Source organism: Diabrotica undecimpunctata, chromosome 2, assembly GCF_040954645.1.
Source record: "Diabrotica undecimpunctata isolate CICGRU chromosome 2, icDiaUnde3, whole genome shotgun sequence".
Classification (NCBI taxonomy): Eukaryota; Metazoa; Arthropoda; class Insecta; order Coleoptera; family Chrysomelidae; genus Diabrotica; species Diabrotica undecimpunctata.
In genome coordinates this window covers 25414846-25435171 of record NC_092804.1, presented here as the reverse complement: position 1 = coordinate 25435171, position 20326 = coordinate 25414846, and the positions used below count along the sequence as shown (strand labels likewise).

The following is a 20326-nucleotide window of genomic DNA, read 5'->3' as shown; positions in this document are numbered from 1 at the left end:
TTTCACTGTAACTGACACTATGTATCTTTATCTTTATAGTATCCTTTACGAATTTTAAGGGAATGGCACTCTGGATAATTTTTTTAGAGAGGGTGTAGGAGCATAAACAATAGCTCGCTGTATTTTATTTTGAAATATTTGTAAAATTAATGAGTTGGAGTTGCTGGAAGTACCCCATAGCTTAATGTTGTAGGTCCACACAGGGTTTAAGATGGTTCTGTATTTGGTTGACACGTGAAAGGGTTATCCAATGAGTCAATAAATTTTGTTTAACTTGAGAGTAAGTTACTTGCGCTTGGCATAAGGATTTTCACCATCGTAATCTTTTATACAGATGCATGCCTAGGCATTTGGTGCTACCAGATTGTGATAGTTGGAAGTTATTAATCGTAACAGGCGGACACGTATTTCTGCAAAAGGCAAACGTCACATGAGTGGATTTTATTTCATTTGCTTTATTACGACATCTTTTTAGCCAGTTTTGGACGTTGGTAAGATTAATTTGTAAATTTCTTGTAGTTGGCTTGATTTGTGATGCTGAAATCCTCGTATCATGCACAAATGTCTACACGAGGTATATTATTGGTCCAAGTACACAGCTTTGAGGAAGACCTGAGTGTATTGGATGTAGATCTGTAGTCTCATTCCTACGTTTTTCTAAAGAGCCTAGCTGTCAGATATAACTAAGAACAACTAAGAGTGTGGATGGGCCAGTAGTTTCTTAGTTTGACTAGTATTTCCTTGTACCATACCTTGTCGAAAGCCGGGCATACATCAAGAAATGCTGCAGAGCAATATCTTTTACCATTCCAAATAATATTGATGTGATTAACCTCTTTATACATTTGCAATATTGTCCCGTGTTCTTTTACAGAAGTCAAACTGGTGATCTGAGCTTATCTTGTTTTCATATATTACAGTTACCTTTGCACTTACAGCTTTTTAAATACCTTGAAAAGAACTGGTAACGAGCTTAGGATTCCTTATGATGAGACTTTTTCTGGTTTTTCCCGGGTTTGAGTATCAAAACAACCTGGGAAACTTTCTATATACTAGGAACGTAATTGATTCGTAATGTGACACTGAACATGTAAGTTATAAGTTCATATGTTTCAGATAGTTCTTAAGGTATTTTTTTCAGAGAACAAATCAAAACGAGGAGCATTTTTGATGTTAATCTGATTCATTATTGTTTGCTTTACTTCCCTAATAGTGAGCTGATTGATGTTGTAAGTAGATCATGTGCCATTTGAAATGGCGCATTTAGATATTCTGTACCTAATTTCTTAGATACAGAAAAAAGAGATCATCAGACAGTGGGCAGGAATGACTACCATACATCTATTTAGAGCAACTGTCAATAAGGTTGTATGGACCAACGTGATTGCCAACATCCACAGAGGATAGACACCAAAAGAAGAAGAATACGATATGTATATAATAGTATAATTACTTTATTAACTTTGTTTTAAATAACTTCATTTTTTGTTCTTACTTTTTACTTTTGTTTTGTGTTTTATTCTATAATAAATAATTATTCCTAAATAGACATAAATTAAATCAAAGAACAATATAGAAATAACATTTAATTTTATATCGTTTATAGAATTATTATAATAATATTACAGGCTTTTCTTTTTAGATCATAAAACTCCTTGTATTAGAATAATTACAGAAGATAAACAAGATAAGAGTATACAATGACCAGAAATTTTATATCCCTTAAAATATAGTGGGTTTGAGGAAAACGAGTCGTGGTACATATCTTTTAAGTATATGATAATATTGTTAGAATACAATACCAAATACTATATACCGAATGCAATAAAGAAAATATCGGTCCCACTCCATTGATTCTTAAAACTTCAGAAAAAACAAAGAAACAAGAACTGTTACCCCCATCTCTATTCCACAGAATTAACTTGATATGCCTCGATGCACTTAGATATCCCTGGCTACCAACTCACTGGAACGAATGGGGCCTTCGGCCAATGTCGCTATATGCGACAACATGGCCTTAACTAACGAGCGGCGCCGCGCAAATTTCAACCTTACAGCAACGTAGATTGAAGGCCGCTGTCCCAAACCGAATATCGCGAAGCCGTAACGTTCTAAATGCGGGATTCTGGTGTAGCGGTTTCCAAGTTTCGCCAGTCCCACCCTCACTTGCAGGGCGGAGATGAGAACAGGGCTGGGCGCCGGATTTGTAATTTGGGAGGAAATGGAAGTATTTATGTTACAGTTAAGAAGGGATTTAAAAGTACAAGTTGCCAAGAGGAAATATCTGGAAGTTTTAGGCCGAATGTTTCGTTCTGTATATTGAGGGTAAAAGCCCTAGGCTTTTGATATCATCAAGTATTATCATCAAAATAATTAAACGAATTAATTCAAAATTAGTTAACTCAAGATGAGTCAAAATGTTTGATTCTATAATAAAAATAGATTATCACAAGAGTAAGAGTAATGCCCAAAAGAAATACCACAGTTTGTATATTATGTATATACATCATGTCTATATATATATACAGTGTGTCCAATTAAATAGGCATCATATGGGAAACTATTTTATTATTAATTTTACGAAAAAAAGTTATTCTTTATAAAAAGTTGTGCATGGTCTAAAACCTAAGATGCCACGATCAGATATCAAATTTTGTAAATCTTATACGAGATATGTCAAAAAATATGAATTTCACTCAAGAGTAAAGTACCTTTTATTTACAATATCGGATATTTTTATTATGAAAAGTTGTTTGGAATTTGAAAAAAATATGTTTTAATATGCAATTACATCATTCCAAAATTGCAAATTGTTCTCAAATTACCGATACCCAGCATTATTTTTATTTATTACAAATATGATAACTTCCGTTCCGATAAAAAATTAAGGGTACAGGGAAAAAAGGAGGTCTTTCAAATGACGGGCGAAAATGAGATAATTAGATCATATAGTGGCACAAACTGGATACTATTTCATGTAAAAAATTCACATTGATTAAAGAGGTTAGTCTGGATGTAACACATGTTTTTATATTTGTTATACAGAGTAAAAAAGAAGGCATGTCCGAGCGCTACAGGGAAAAAAGGAGGGATGTCAATGACCGACACCGACGAAGCGGTTAATACATTTATTTTGGACGTGGTTCAGATGTGTTTAGAGGTTATGTATGTTTGTTTACTAAACCTGAAAGGAGAGTTATTAAGTTGTATTTATGTCTAGCGAGAGTGACGAATTTTTGAAATCTAATGTTATGGACACACTGGAAAATAATGCAAAGAAACGTAGAAAATATGGTCGAATTCATGAAGTAAATAAAAAATTAAATAGACAAAGCCATGTAATGGGACCGGATTGTAAGTGCGTTAGGTTTAAGTGTTTTCTACAAATATCGGAACAAGCAAGAATTCAAATTATTAGAAAGTTCAACCTCACGGAGTCAACAAATGCCCAAAATATATACTTATGCAGATTAATTACTGTACAAACTGTACAGCAACGAAGACCACGAGTATTAGAGGACTCTGCACGTCTTTATGATGCCGCCTTTAGTTATAGAATTCGTTATAATGTAAATGACGAAACACAAGAAATTCCACTCACAGAACTTAATGTCTGAAGGCCTTTTTGGCATTCCATAGAATTGGAAAACAAAGTTATAAGTTCTACAAAAGTCACTAAAATTGACAGGTCACGCTCCAAAAAATACTAAAGGAAGACATGAAAACTTTCGTCATCAAGTTTCTTCAAGCCTTTCAGGGACAGAAAAAGTCATTATAGTTTGAAAGACTCGTCGAAATGATACGTATCTGAGGATTTAAATATTAACAAAATGTACACAATGTACGTAGAAAAATTTCTAGACATACGTACTTCATACGAAACATATAGAAGTATTTTTTCAACTAAATTTAATATTTCCTTTGGTTTCCAAGGACCGATACGTGTAGTTCTTGTGATAAATATTTAGCAAAAATTAAAAGTCTTGAGAAGCAGTGTCTATTAGCGAAATCGCGAAATTGGAGGAAACAAATAAATTAAATGTTGATTTTAAGCAACTAGATACAGAAAATATGCTACATAAACTAAAAACCCAAGGATTTTATAATAGAAAACAAGCTGCGAGAATAGCTAGAAATGTACACACATTTCTAGCTATTCTCGCAGAGACAAGACAACAATCTTTGTGCCGTTTTGAAGTATTAAAGTCGCCTTATTTCAGAATGTGGTATTTTGACCTAAACTAGAACACACCAATACCTACATAGAAGAATTGTTGCACACAAACATAGTGTACAAACCAAGGCATTAAACACAAGAGCCCTAGCCAAACATTCTCTAGAAAATAGCCATTATTTTGATTTTAAAAATGTACAGATTTTGGAAAAAGAACAAAATTACAACAAAAGATGCATATTGGAGATGATTCACATAAAAAAGATCCAAATTCCATCAATAATAAGACTAACATCAACGATCTTTCCAATATGTATCATAATTTAATAAATTGAGTTGTTTTTTAAATGCACTATGGCAGATATTTAAATACTACCCTGAACCACGGTTCGTAGACTTACTACGGTTGCCTCTTCCGACTGGGGTGGGGATGCTTGAGTTACGTCACCAGAGTACACAAGAATACAAAACCCATTTATTATTACAGTCACAGTTTGTTCGTGTTAATTATCTTTCAGTTTATTATTTGCTTTGTTATTTATCGCTTCTTAAATAGGTATCTCAGTTTACTTTATATTTTTGTATTTGAAATTTTGGTGTTGTTTTCCATAAAAACTTATTTTGAATTATCGAAGAAACGTTATTTATTGTAGTTGTACATCGTACCTATTGTCTTCGTATCTTTTTATAAGGTAGGTTAAAACTTTAAAATTTCATTGTGTATTAACTTAATAATAATGTTGATGAAATTTTAGAATGCCAGGCACAGGTTGTAGTGTGTAGAAAAGATATTAAAAAAATGGAAAAAATAGTTATGTAATTCGGTAATTCATTCAATAGTTAATCCAGTATTGATGGAAATTCAGTATACGCGACAAATTTTCAGTCTAAAATGGAGATTGCAGTCCTAGATTTACGTAAATCCTGCATTAACATTGGATAAACGTTAACAACCGGTTCTGATTAATTTTAAGTACCAGACTGCCTACATATCAACAGTTTTCCATAATTAGGTATTATAATTCACTAGACATCTTTATTTCATAACTATCTTTACTATTTTCCACACATCAAAGACATAAAAACGACGATTAACAATGTTACGATTCAAATTACTGTACTCTCGTGACGTAATTTCGGGCTTAATGTTCATTGGTTAGTCGGAAGAGGCAACCGTAGTAAGTCTACGAACCGTGACCCTGAACCACTCCTATTTTAAGATATCTGCCAGATGTCATCTGTCAATGTCAGATACCAATTTTTAATCCATGTTAAACTTTTTAAAAAAGTGTAAACATGAAATTTAATTGTAAAATGTAATGTTTAAAGTTTAATAAAGTGCTTATTAAAAATGCAAATTTGCCGAAATGTTTAAGCAAAATTTAAATAGTTTTATTTACATCAAACCGACAAACCAAGGAAATAAAAAAGTTTCTATTTAAATATTCACGGTCAGGAAATACAAACTATATATATATATATATATATATATATATATATATATATATATATATATATGTATATATATATATATATTTAAATATATATCTTCTTCTTCTTCTTAGCCATTTGCATAGGCCTCTCCCAACTCCTTCCATCGGTCTCTATCCTGAGAAACATATTTCCAATTTGTTCCGGCTATTCTTTTAATGTCATATATATATATATATATATATATATATATATATATATATATATATATCCCTTTTTATTGCATGCTCCACCACTGTCTATATACCGCTATATATCTATATATCCTTCGCCATAGCCTGCCTTACTACCGTTTTGTTTTGAAAATCGCTGGCCTGGTGGATTCATGCTTTGGCCCTTTGCCAATATCAGATATAGCCGTTCATTCACCTGGGAATTCAGTGAGGTATTGTTGGGGCACAGAAAAGCTTTTTGGCTTTCCCAATTCATTCGATAAAAAGTATTTTATGGAAGTAATCTATCGAATGATTTCAGTTCTTTGAATAGAAAAAGTGTGTCACAAAACGAAGGGCTGCGCGATTTAAATTTATTTTTATTTTATAACATCAGGAAGTTTAAACGCCCTTTACTACTTTTAAATGTACTTATGTCTTACTTTACAGTTTCCCATAAGCTTGGTGTTTACTTATTGTTGAACAAACTGCTTAACAAAAACCTTAAAAAAACAGTTGCAATATAATATGTATTCTAACGACAATAAACTGAGAACATGGTATAGGTTTTTCGCAAATTTTTTCTTTTTTAGGTGGTCTTTCCGCAAGGAAAGTAGACTACAGAAAAATAGAATAGTAGAACAAAACTTATATAGTAAAATGGTGATCAACATTGGGCTCCAATTAAAAATAATAACACGAAGAAGAAAAGATGATCCAAGTAGATTAAGGAACCCACTTATAAGACAACGCCTGACATGAAATCAATAGTCGATTAATAAATTTTAAAGAAAAAATTCTGCAAAAAACAGATACAAAATGGCTATTAGTAAAGACGGAAATAGATAAAAGTCAAAACAATTCTAACACCAACCAGATGCAAGAAGAAACAATGGACAAGGAAGGAAATTTTAAAGTGGGCAAGACTCAAGTAACCATATTGTTACAAAATAAAGAAGAGGTCAGAAATTTGTTTTAAGATGGTGGTGACGCTAACTAAAAAAGAATTTCCTAAAACCCAGGGACTTGCTGAGGATCAAGATTTAATTGGTTTTGAAATGCTCAAAACACAAACTTGCTAATATCTTTTTAAAAGAAATATTTTTTTAATCTAGTTTAAAGAGAAAAATTACATATTTTTTTTGTATTTTACATAAACAGTTATTATGAAACTATCCATTATTTCTGAATTATTATAAATAATTATCAAAGGTTAATTTTATTTAAAAGAAAACTAAAATATGACAATTAGCTGATCCATAAAACATATTTATTTATAAACTTTTTAAATTGCATTAACTTATTGCAGTAAATGTTTATTTACAAAAAAAAACAATCGATACACTTTCTAGTTATCTCTTTTTAAATTATTAAAAAAAATTGTTACCCTAGATTTGAATACAAAAACACTGTCCCACAACTTCAAACATTCCAGATTCGACCCATGTAAGATACAAAATTAAGGCTGGACAAATCCTGGGAGAAATCAAATCAAACGCCAAAATAGGACTTCAGTTTATCTAAGATGATAACATTATATGATTCTTCAAACGCGGCTACTTATTTTCCACTTAAAACCATGTCGGCTTCCTTAGCCCTCAAGATGCTGTTATCAGATCCCTTGTCACAGGATACAGCTTACAACAAAACGGGGATTAACTCATTTCACATAGGCATGTCACATGGCATTTTGAGCTCATATTATCTTCTTTTCAGCAAAACTCATGGAATTAAAAAAAAAATTGCCGGTTTTTTAAAACTCGTTTTTACGGCTGCCAACATTGAAGTCACGATGACCAAATTCGGGCTTCTAAAAAGAAAGCGTCCGTTTCTTACGGCGCCTTATCGCAAAGTGACATCATCCTCAAAAATCATTCTCTTGTCCACATGAGGGTAAAATTGTTGTTTATTTCCCGCGTAAATATCTAGGCGGAACAAAGATCAATAGAAAAGAGCAATTTGTTTATTATAAACAGACTCCAAAAATGTTTAGATTTTCTATCTCAGAGACGCAAAAAGATTAAGAATATTTTTCGGTATTTTATTATATAAGGAGTAAAACGAAAATGCTACAATAGAAGATAGAGATAAATAGAGGAACACTGAAAAATCAGTTAATAGTTTTTTTATTTTATCGCGATATCTGGATCAGGAATAAAGAGAAGAAGAATGCTATCACATCTACAGAGATTTACAGAGAGCTTTACTCTCATGATTAAGTATGCCATATACAATAAAAACATAATAAAGACCTCTTTTATGATATTCTTACTTGTCTACTAGAAATTTTTAATTAAAATTGATTTCATGTAATCAGCAATATAGTTAATCTTAGTAATGACCCAAATTTCGCCTAGAAACGGATCTCAAAGATACCGAAGATAATTTAAACAATAATACCGACAATGATATGTAGAGAATATCATACAGAAAGAATAAGTGAGCCAGATGAGACTAAATATTGTGTAGAATTTATTTTCTTAAAAACACAGCAGACCAAAATGGTTTATTTAAGATGATATTTTAAAAACGACTGTATGTATCTAAATTAAAATATTCAAGAATTGCTGCATAACTTTCGGCTTATTCCCATCGAGATATAATTGATAGCAGTTGAAAATGATAAAATTTTACTCAAAGTTTCTGTAAATTCTAGTTATTTGGCAAAATACATTTGTATCAAAACCTAAATCTCATATGTTATTTATAGTTCTACTTAAAATTATGATAAAATATGATATTGCAGGTGCTTTTCATAATAAAATTAAATTATTTGCAAAATAAACGAAAATTTTAACGGATGTTTGAAATAAATTATAATGGTGTAAGGCAGGAATTACACTAAATAATTCATACATTTTCAACGGATGCAAACATGTAATTGTCAAAAATTATATTTAACTGCAAAAAGGAGCTTTGTATTAAGGAAAATATATACCTCGGTGGTACGTTTGATTAAAGACCCAGCTGAGAATACAGGAAATGTAAGAGGCAAAAAGTACTCTGGAACACTACTTGGGATGTAAGTACTTGGCTCCTCCATATTTCTCGATTCTGGGCTATCATCATCCAGTTCCCAGCAATTATATTTACGTAGTCATTCCAACGCGTCAGTTTCCGACCTCTGCTACATTTTTTGCATGTCTGCTACATATTGACCACACAATTCTAATATTCTTTTAGTCCGTCTGTCGTTAGTCACTGTCCATCTCCATTTCATTGTACTTACAGGTTTCACATTGTATTTGACCTTTGTTCTCTGCCTGTTTATTAGCTAATCGTTCTTTTTTAGTGATTCCAAGCACGACACTTTCTCTAATTCTATGGGATACTGTTAAATTTTCCGCTGTATTTTTTTGTTAATGTTAATGTTCCCATTCTGTAGTATGTAATTACCGTATATTGTTCACATACTTTTTTTTATTCATATCGACATATTTCTCTCCCGATTCTCCCATTATTTACCAAAAGCAGCCCAATCAAACATACTGTACGCTGTATCTCATGCGTTTGGTTGTTCTTTTTAATTTGCTGTTCATGTTCAAGGTATTTGAACATATGTGTTTTTTTTATGTCGACACCGTCCATTTTGTTTTGTGCGAGTACTTTATATTTGTCATTATTTGCGTTATGCTTACATCTATTCAACAGATTGGCAATAATTTTGGTAAATAGCTTATACAAGTGACAAAGAAGGCTTATAGGTTTGTAATTCTTAAGCTCAGTAATATCGGTGAAAATATACAGGGCCCTTATTCAATTAAAATTTACTTCATCAGTTGTATGCAGCATCAATTGTATATTTCTTCGGCAAGGAGTCTGTATTAAAATAACTGAATACTTACTATTTAAAATAGGGAAAATAACTCGTCCATTTTTGGACATAGACCTGTCTTGCTTTTCTAGTCTTCTAGTCGTTTAGAGTATGAAGCAAAACTAGTGCGAATCCAATAATCCTACAACATGTTTTCCCAACCTCTGACTTGAAACCATTAAATAAATGTATTCCAATATTTCAATCATTGGGGAAGGATTTCTGTGTCCATATTTCTTTTATAAGCTGCTGTAATGCCATTATGGTATCGTGGCCACCTTCTTTATGTGGGTCTGATTCCCACTACAAAATTACAAAATTGCTTAGGTCGCTCCTTTAAAGGTCCTGACAAAAAAGTTTTTCGGAGTGGACGTTAATTTGTAGGCTCTTTATATCTGTGTACACTTAATAATACATAAATCAAATATATGCAGAAGAGGTTTTAAACCGCAAAATTGGTTAGAACACAAAAAACCAGCCTGCCAGTAAATGAACTAAATAATTTGTCACTGACTCTTTAAGCTCCATTCAACAACTCATACCAAACATCCGATTAGTAATAATAGCTCAGTTTATAGAGCTAAATTAAACCTGTTTTTGCCTTCAAAATTTAACGGCAAAGCACGTACACTATCTGTTGAAAAGTGGTTCGTAAAAATAAAAAAAAATCAGTACAAAAATTTGCTTTTCACCAAATGAGAATCGTGAATTTTTTGTTTAGAGTGAAAAATCATAATGTAGTAGTAATTTAATCGCAATTCAGTCAACGCGACTTTTTTAGAAAATCAAAAAAACGAACAATTTATTTACATAAAACCTAATCGGTGCATTTTAATCGCCCCAAGTCAAAAAATCGCCCATTCGCTCATTCGCCCAATCGCCAAAGTCAACCATTTTTTGTTTCTTATAAGGTAGTAAATAATATAATGCGGTAAGAAAATAGGTTTAGAACATTATTCAAACAACTTACCAAATAAACAAAAAGTGTCAATGGATATATCATACTAAATACAACAATTATTATATGTTAATATAAAGACGCTGAAATAATTCTTTCGATTTTAATTTTTTTGGAACCGCGAATATTAAAATGTACCTATACATCATTTATATTTAAATTAACGCCAGTCTGCCAATGAGGTAACCATAAATTTACACAAATCAGCATTTTAAATTAAAATTAAAATTCATTTAGTTAAGTTGGCGCAAAATTACTGTTATTAAAACAACATTTTTTCTACTTGAAATCTTTTTCAGTAAATTTATTCAGGTCCTTCGAACAAGCAGGTTTTGAGTAATTCGGCACCTAAAAATGTTTTATTGCCAATTAATATGTTATCGAATATTTAAAATATGCATTTTGCAATATCGGTTGGGACTCCCCCTTTAATTAAAGTGATGTTTTTCTGCCTCGTGTGGCAAACTTTAATTTTTCTACACAATTTCCTTAGTGGCCTCCAATTTGACATAGGTTTTTGGTTTTTTTCTGCGTGTAATAAAGTTTCAAGATTTGTGTTTTAAAACTTTGAAGGAACTTCCTTTATACAGGTTATTACTAGTTTATTTGTTTTTGTCATATTTTCTTCAATATATAATATGTTATAATCGTTCCTTAATCAATCACATTTCGATCCATGCTATTTTTTTTTAACGTTTTAGCTGCATACTGTTTGTTTTTAACTCATTATTCTTCTGCATCTTTCAGTTAAGTAAATTCCATGCCCAGTAATCAAAGTTAAAAATCAGACCTTTATTGATTTGTAAAATTGTGCAAACTTATTATTGAAGAGCTTATAGATGAAGTAAATCTGACTTGACTCTAAGAAGTCTAATTAAGCTAATCCTCTAAGAAGTTATTGTCAATCTAAACAAATTTCATTAACAGTGATGCTAATCATGGACAACGCACCAGGTCATCCTTCTGCAACTTCATTTAGTTTTGACCCATGTGTGATAGTTGAATTTTTATCACCTAATACAACCAGCTTAGCTGGTTCGGGGTATTACTGTATTAAACTTGGAATTTCTGATGTTGCTGTTAAAGGTTGCTTTTTCCTCATTTACTAAGAATCGGACAATTCCTTCTTGAGATCGTATTGTTATATATCTCTCTATCTGTCTGTGCTATATCTCTTGATCGAAAAGTCCTAGAATTTTGAGGGACATTAGGGATTTTGGAACATAGATTCCTCTTGATCCATGCCTACGTTTACTATTTTTATTTTTCCTAAATTGACTTTAATTTTTCGTATCCAACGTGATAATTTCAGGTGTTTGGCCCAGAATCGGGCGCAGTTTATAACCTTGGTTTGACCTTCCACAGATCGTCCATCATGGATGGAAACGGGCATTGGTTGCACTAGAGCAGGTGGTCCATGTCCTGTCGTTGGCCGCAAGGTGTCATTTTTATAGAGATGCCGCATCTTGCTCTTTTGGTCTTCCACACCTACCACGCCTGATATTATTTAGTTCACTAATGCCCATCTTCTCCAATCGCAGTTCAAACCAGTTGGTGTATTCGGTTTCGGTGTATTTGAGAAAACTTTTCCTGGATTTCAGCCGCAGCTCGTCAAGTGCCCTTCCGCAGATCAAATCACATGTATATCGTCAAGTGACTATCGTTTTCAGAAGTCCGGTCGGTTAATTCCCCAAACACTGATATAGTTTCTCTATACGTAGAGCATACGTTAGAGTAGGTCGCAGAATAGTTTTATACAGCGTTATTTTTGTATTTCTCGATACCTCTTTCGATTTTATTATTGTTTGCAAGGTGTATGTACACTTGTTTTCTTTTGCTATTCGTAGATCTATTTCCTTTTCTTCTTCGCATTTATTTGTCACAAGAACTCCCAGATACATGTAATCCTCCGCCTCTTTAATTTTTAGAATTTCTCTTTCTAATGCAATTTCCATATTTAGTTTTTTGCTTTCATTTTGCTTATTCTTCAGCTCCATGTATTTTGTTTTATTTATATTTATCTGCAATCCCATATTTACTGCGGCCTCTAGAAGATTCTTAGCTGTTTTTTCTAATTATTTTTTACTCCTAGTCAAAAGTACAATATCATCAGCATAGGCTAGACACTGGTGACTCTTATTAAATATTGTTCCCGCTCTATTCATATTGATGTCTCTTATTATCTTTTCAAGGGCCAAATAAAACAGCGTGATGGATAGAGAATCCCCTTGTCTTACACCTTTCTGAACTCTAAAGTATTGGCTCCTCTTCCCATTAATGTTAACTGCGCTTGTAATGTTTTGAAGCGTCATACAGTGTGACCCATTTAGATTGGAAACACCTCTATAAAAATTTAAGTTGTTAACCGATTTTAACCAAATTTTTTTTTAAAGTCATGTAATAAAAGGTCTATTGCGGGACAAAATATGACATATTTAGTTAAATTTTCACGGTAGTCTACGATACTTTTTCTTCGTCGAAAATGGAGAATTTGTATTAGCGATTTTTTTAGAAAAAAAATTTCTACGCCACTGGATTTAGAGTGGCTTCAAATAGCTATAACAAAAATTTCATTAAAATATATTTATTAATAACGAAGTTATGACAACTTAAAATTTTAAAACTCACTAAGAAAAAAACTCTGTATTAACGTTAAAAAAAACACTCTGTATTAACAGAAACATGGAAACATAATTTTAGTTTAAATCCCAGTTGCCTTTACCAATCCACCATCTAATTGGATACATTTGTCGTAGCGTTTATGAATATTTCTAATTACATTTCTAAGTTGTTGGGGAGTAATTTCTGCACATGCCTGTCGAATTCTTGTACCAAGTTCGTTTACGTCTCTTGCACGGGTTTGGTAAACTTTTTGTTTGATAACTCCCCAGAGAAAGAAGTCTAAAATTGTGAGATCTGGGTGGCCAATCTATCAACCGACTACCCCGGCCTATCCAACGGTTCGGATAATTTTCGTTAGCCATTGCTTCACGGTTCTGGCGTAATGAACAGGACACCCATCCAACTGGATATACAAATTTAATCATCCATTAATTGGGAGCTCATGAAGAGTATTCCACAAGTGGGTGTTTAAAAATTCTAAAAAGTTCTGTGAGTTCAAGTTTTCTTCAAAAAAGAAAGGACCAATAACTCGCTCGTTCAGTATACCACACCAGACATTGATTTTTTGAGAATACTGGTACTGGCTTTTACAGTTTATTACCCAATGGGGATTATCTGCTGTCCAATAGCGACAATTCTGTGATGATACTTCTCCATTTGTAGTGAAAGTGGCTTCGTCGGTAAACAACACGTTTTTTAGAAAATTTATATTGTTTAAATATTCCCCTTGGGCCCATAAACAATATTCTAAACGTTTTGCTTCGTCGCCTTCTTGTAATGTGTGTAAGAATTTTGGTTTGAAAGGTTTAATATTATTTACCTTAATACATCGCCGAATACTTTCTCGAGGCACATTCAAATATAAACTGGCATTCCTTAAACTGGCATTAGGGTTATTTCTGATATGATCTAAAATGATTTGATCATTTCCTCTTCTTTGTAACGGGTTATTTTTTAAAATTAGTTTTGATACTGCACCATATTCATTAAATATTGTATTTATTTTGTTTGCCGTACCGCAACTAATAGTAGGACGATCCACATGTCTGTCATTAAATATTGTACAAACTTCCCTGGCACTTCTATCGTTATCTCCCAAAAGACGTATAATTTCAATTTTGTCTCTCAAACTTAATCTTGCAGCCATGACACAAAATATTGTTAAAAGAATTTGAAGTAAATATTGTTGCAGATATTATGGATAAATTTATACTAGCACTGAAATTTGTATGACACAAATAATGTCATACAGTAATATCGTTGTCATGGCAACTGAGATTTAAGTTGTAGCATGTAAAGTTAATAATAATGTAAGTGCGTTACTTGCATTAAATTTTTATGCTATTTTAAACATTTTTTTGTCTAGTAGTGGTTTATTATTAAAATTATTTGAAAAATAATTAGTTTTATGGTTATCTGTTGATACAGGGTGTTCTTTTTTGACTCGTAGCTTAGTGAGTTTTAAAATGTTAAGTTGTCATAACTTCGTTATTAATAAATATATTTTAATGAAATTTTTGTCATAGCTATTTGAAGACACTCTAAATCCAGTGGCGTAGAAATTTTTTTAATAAAAAAATCGCTAATACAAATTCTTCATTTTCGACGAAGAAAAAGTATCGTAGACTGCCGTGAAAATTTAACAAAATATTTCATATTTTGTCCCGCAATAGACCTTTTATTACATGACATTAAAAGAAAATTTGGTTAAAATCGGTTAACAACTTCAAATTTTATAGAGGTGTTTCCAATCTAAATGGGTCACACTGTATGTACCTTCCCATTAATGTTAACTGCGCTTGTAATCTTTTTAAAGCGTCTTATGTACCAGTCTGATTATCTTAGATGGGTTCTTGAACTCATGTAGTGCCTTTATCAGTTTTAATTTACCTACATTGTCATAAGAACCCTTTAAATCCACAAAGAGAAGGTGGATCGGTATGTCGTATTCATATACACCAGAGAGAACTTAGTTCAGCATAAATACATGGTCACTAGTTGATCGATTTTTTCTAAAACCAGCTTGATGGTCGCCCAATATATTTTCTGTGTACACTTCTATTTGTCTTTTTAGTATGGTTGCCAGTTCTTTGTATGAAACGTCCAGGAGTGCTATTGCTATATAGTTATCACAACTTGACAGGTCTTCCTTCTTATATATTGAGTATATTATAGACTTGCACCACTCTTTAGGTATTATTTTTTCTTCCCGGATATGACATATTAGTTTGTAGATTTTTTCTCTCAGGTAGTCTCCTTCATATTTTAAGTTTTCTGTTGCTATCCCGTTTTCTCCAGGTCTTTTTTTTGTTTTTTGTCGCAGTTAAAACTTGCTCAACCTCATCCTTAGTTGGTCCTGCAATATCTATTTCATCCATTGATATTGATTCTCGTTCATTGTCGTTTTCCTCCTCTATTTCACCGTTCAGGTGTTCTTTGAAATATTGGTCCATCTCTCCAATTATTGTTGTTCATTTCCTATCAGATTACCTTCTTTGTCTTTAATGTAAGTCGTTTTTGAATTGTAATCTCTGCTTATTTCTTTAACGTCTTTACAAAAATATTTTATATCCTTCCTTTTGTATTTTTTTTCCATATTTTGAAGTTGACTCTCTAAAAGCCCTATATTCTTTCTTCGACAAATTTTCTTTACTAATTTCCTTTGCCCATTATATCTTTCTTTATCGTTATCATTTTTTCTTTGCAACATCTTATGTCTATGTATTCGCTTTAACTCTATTTCTTTTCACATTCTTTGTCCAACCATTCTTTCTTCTTTTTCCTTTTACTCTTTGTTATATTTCCATTCATAGCTGTTTTTATACTATTTTCGAGTATTTGCCAGTTTTCTTCTACGCCAATTAATTGAACTGTTACATCGCGGTTATAAATATTTTCTAGATCTTGCCTATACTTGTTGGCTGCATCTGTTTTCAATTCGTCGTTGTTATACCTTATGTTTTGCCTTTTTTGGATTTTATTTCTTCTGAGTACTCATCCTTTAACTTAACTCCGACCATATAATGGTCTGAATCAACATCAGCTCCTTTGTAAGTTCTTACGTTAGTTATAAGTTCTGAAAATTTATCCTGAATTACCACATGATCAATTTGGTTCGTTTCCCCGGTGGAAGGTATTATCCATGTGCACTTATCCTATCCATCAGATTTTGCTATAATTGCAGTTACTTCATCTTTTAGTATATTGTTAACCAAAAATCCCACTCCAAATATCCTACTTTGGCTTCCACTTTTAAGTAAAGTATAGTTTTCTATGTTTGTTGCCCCATTTCCCACTAGATGGGTTTCTCGTACAGCAATAATATCTATTTTATATCTATTTAGTTCTCTTATTAAAATTTTCATTGCTCCTGCTTTATATATCTCCCTAAGATTCCAAGTGGCCATATTAATTAGGTTTACTACATTTTTGTTTTTGTTTCTTCTATTTTCTAGTGCTCTTTTCATATCCTTAATTATTGTACGGTCTGTAGTCAGAAAAACATCCTTCACTCTTTCCTCTTCTACTTTTTTCCATTTTCTTTTACCAAGATCTTTGTTATTATCCCATCGCCATTTAATTCCATTTATTATTAGCTTTCTGTACCCGATTTTGACTGAATTACCACTTTCTCTTTCTTTCTTTGCCGCTTGTCTAATAGATTTTTGTATTTCTCTTTCTTTTCTTGTTAACTCATCATTTATATAAACTGTATCTTCTTTTAAATTTTTTAGTTTTGACTTCGACTGCATAACTTTCTCTTTTTCTTGATCATTTGGTAATTCAACTAAACATGTTTTCTCCCCCAATTTTCGGACATTATTCATACTCACTGCCACAAGCATATTACATAAATAATAAATTGTAGATTTTAATCTTAGATTTAGCATACAATTTTCGGCCACATACACCGAAAGAATTAATTCCGCGATCCTTACCTGAATGTTCCGTAAAACAATAAAAATAACATATTTAATAAAATTTATACCTTGGTGGAATGTGGCAAGCGTCGAGCCTGGAAACACTCTCGAGAGTCTGAAACAATAGAATAATAAAATCAAAGGGAGTAACAGGATCAATAACATACTAAAACTATAAAGATGAGAGATACATCTATAAAACTAATCTCCCAAAAATCTTTCGATTTTGACGATAGATACTTAAAAACGATGACAAACATAAATGAGCTTTTGGCATCAACGTAATATCCACTTTTGAGTTTTCAAGGTTAATCTATTATTATTCAAAGTTTTAAATCCATTATTTAACTAATGGTAATTAAAATAATGCATAATTAAGAATATTATTTGAAATTCTAGAGAATTCGAAATTTTTTTTGTGAATCAATAAAGTGGCCTCGTGACTCCCTCTTTTACAAAATTGCTTATATACATTCATTATAAAGCTTCAGAATAGCTAATCTTTTATCAAAATATGTTTGTTAACTTTTTACTAACAAAAAACTTTACTGACTTTTTAACAAATCCAACACATTTTTCACTGCTAATCTTCTCAGTCAAAAATTGTATAAAAAAAGGCAAATATCTTAAATATGCTGTGAGAAATCTACAAAATATTTAAGTATCTAAAATTTCACGCCTACTTAAGATGCGAGTCTCTGAAAATTGCGTTGAGAAAAATGTCTGATGCCTCAATCTTAGAAGAGATTTGTGGAAAAGACTCCGCCCCAGATGTTAAGGGTATAATAAATTTTATTATTAAGAAAATCTTTATTTGTATCTCTTGGTCACGTTTGTGATAAATTACGTCTCAAATATATATCGCATTTCCTTCAGCCATTTCTAGTTTGGCACGTTTCAGCGCGTTCATAAGTCCATCTAGATGCGAGATCTGGCGCTGAGATATTACACACACAGAAACGTTTATTTATAACTGAGGGTAATGTTTAATTGTGGCCAAGGGACAATCATAGGCTTATGCTCTGTGATCTGGTGAAAACAGATACATAAAAATGATATTTAGCATATTGATTCCTATAAAACGAAGTTGTGTCGTTTCAATTACATACGTATTTAATTTATACCATCTAATTACATGATTTAGAACTTTTAAATCTGACTATTACAATATTGACATAAAGGACGTGCAAAATGAACCAATATTGAGAAGCTTAACGAAATGTTGGTGGACACCCTAAAGAAGACACAGAAGAAGTGCCAAGCCATGGAAACAAGGAATAATAAAAAACTCACAGAAGACACAAGAAACCTAATACAAAAAAGAAGCGAAATGAAAGATAAGCACACAACAGGCAATGCAGAGCTACGGAATTAAACACAATTATTTCCAAACCTATTAGAAAATATGTAAGGAAGTTTAACACTAAAGAATTAACTAAAACCATATAATAAAACAAAAGCCTAAAAGTTCTTAAATGAAAGTTAAAGACAGAAATTAGGAATATTTATAAGTTAAAAAATAAACAAGGACATGCAATATATGAACAACAAGAGATCCTAAAACTCATCGAAGAGTACTGCACAACGTTATAAAGTCGAGATGCTCACATTCCAGAGGGAGAAATTTCAAAGCTTCCCCTGTTTTCCTGTTTATCGACACGATATGAATAAATATAAATAAGATTCATATAAAAGAATCGGCAATTAAGCACACCAGTTATTGAAAAATATAATAGGGGACAAGGGAATATCGACGCTAGGTGTTGTACTAGAAGCTCCTTGACGTAGGACTCAACTGAAACGCACAAGTACACACTCAACACAGGTAAGGCCAACACGCACACACACACACAAACCTCATACACACACACTCAAACCTCAATCATACACTTAAAATTTACACAAAATCAACACAAATTCATACACTTCCAATTCACACAACACAAATTTATACAACTATTAATTAAAAATCTACACACAATCATACACTTACCAATTACAAAATTTATATACACATAAGTATACTCGCACACACACCACACAAACATGCCATGAACACAATAAAGAGCACGAAAACAAAAAGAACCACCAAAACTATCAGACACAGATTCAGACACAGAAATACAATCCACAACCTCATAAATATCACAAGTGTCTATCACCATAGCTGAACACGAACCTAGGTCAGAACAGGAATGGGGACAGGCTCTGATAGAACTCTACCACCAAAATCCTGAGGCGACCAGCAAACATATCACACCAATCATCCAAAACATACAAGCACAAAAAACAAAATCATCACTCACCTCTCCACAAATCAAAAACATAGTATACTCACACTTTCAAGACATACCAGACACACCACCCACACACACTACACCAACATAAACCACCCCAAAACAGACACAACATACACACATAAATACTACATCACACTAATCCCAAAAAAATTTTCCAGTCCAAGAAAATTTTACCTCGTCCTCAATAACCACAACTTCCTCGGAGACATCCCTTTCAACCCAGAAATAAAATCATCCGAAAACCAGGCCATCCTCTACACAACAGGTCCTATTCCCAACATAAGAGAATGGGAAGAGGATCTGCAAGCCATCACAGATCACAGTCACATAACTGTATCCAAGGGCAAACCCACAGAATACACAAACACAAACAACACAACATCAAAAATACTCACCATATCAAATAAAACACAAAGGAACACGGACACAGAACAACACCATCCTACACCGTCTACGTCCAAAGCATCTACTCCTTATTACGATCCTCCACCCCAAAATCCCCTCACCTACACACCCCTACAAACACAAAACATACTGTCACCAACACACACTCAATCAACACCATCACCCATACTCACACGTACCACACCTCAACAAACAACACTTACACAACCACAAACAGCCAACACACAACCCACAACTTAAAACACACAACAATCACCACACACGATCCAAAATTACAAAATCGAGGACATCTCCCCAGACATCTGTCAGCAAAGACCATTCCATCGACTTATCAAAGACAACTATCTAATTCCCTATTTAGACTCTATAATATAAAAGTCTTCCCAACCCAAAAGGCAGCTTCCGTACGAACTACTTAACTTCTAGACCTCAAAGATCTCATGGTAAAACTTCGACAATTCACCGGAGATAGCATTATCTCGATAAATCC

The 20326-nt window shown here is 32.6% G+C and overlaps 1 protein-coding gene across 3 annotated transcripts in view; it reads right to left on the bottom strand.

Moving 5' to 3' along the window:
* Nucleotides 1-20326, bottom strand: part of Abd-B (Homeobox protein abdominal B) — a 645906-nt gene that overhangs the window by 79108 nt on the left and 546472 nt on the right. For all 3 annotated transcript variants that reach the window (XM_072522550.1, XM_072522552.1, XM_072522551.1), the window contains exon 5: nt 17200-17246. The gene's annotated coding sequence lies outside the window, so the exon portion shown is untranslated. The remainder of the gene's footprint in view (nt 1-17199; nt 17247-20326) is intronic.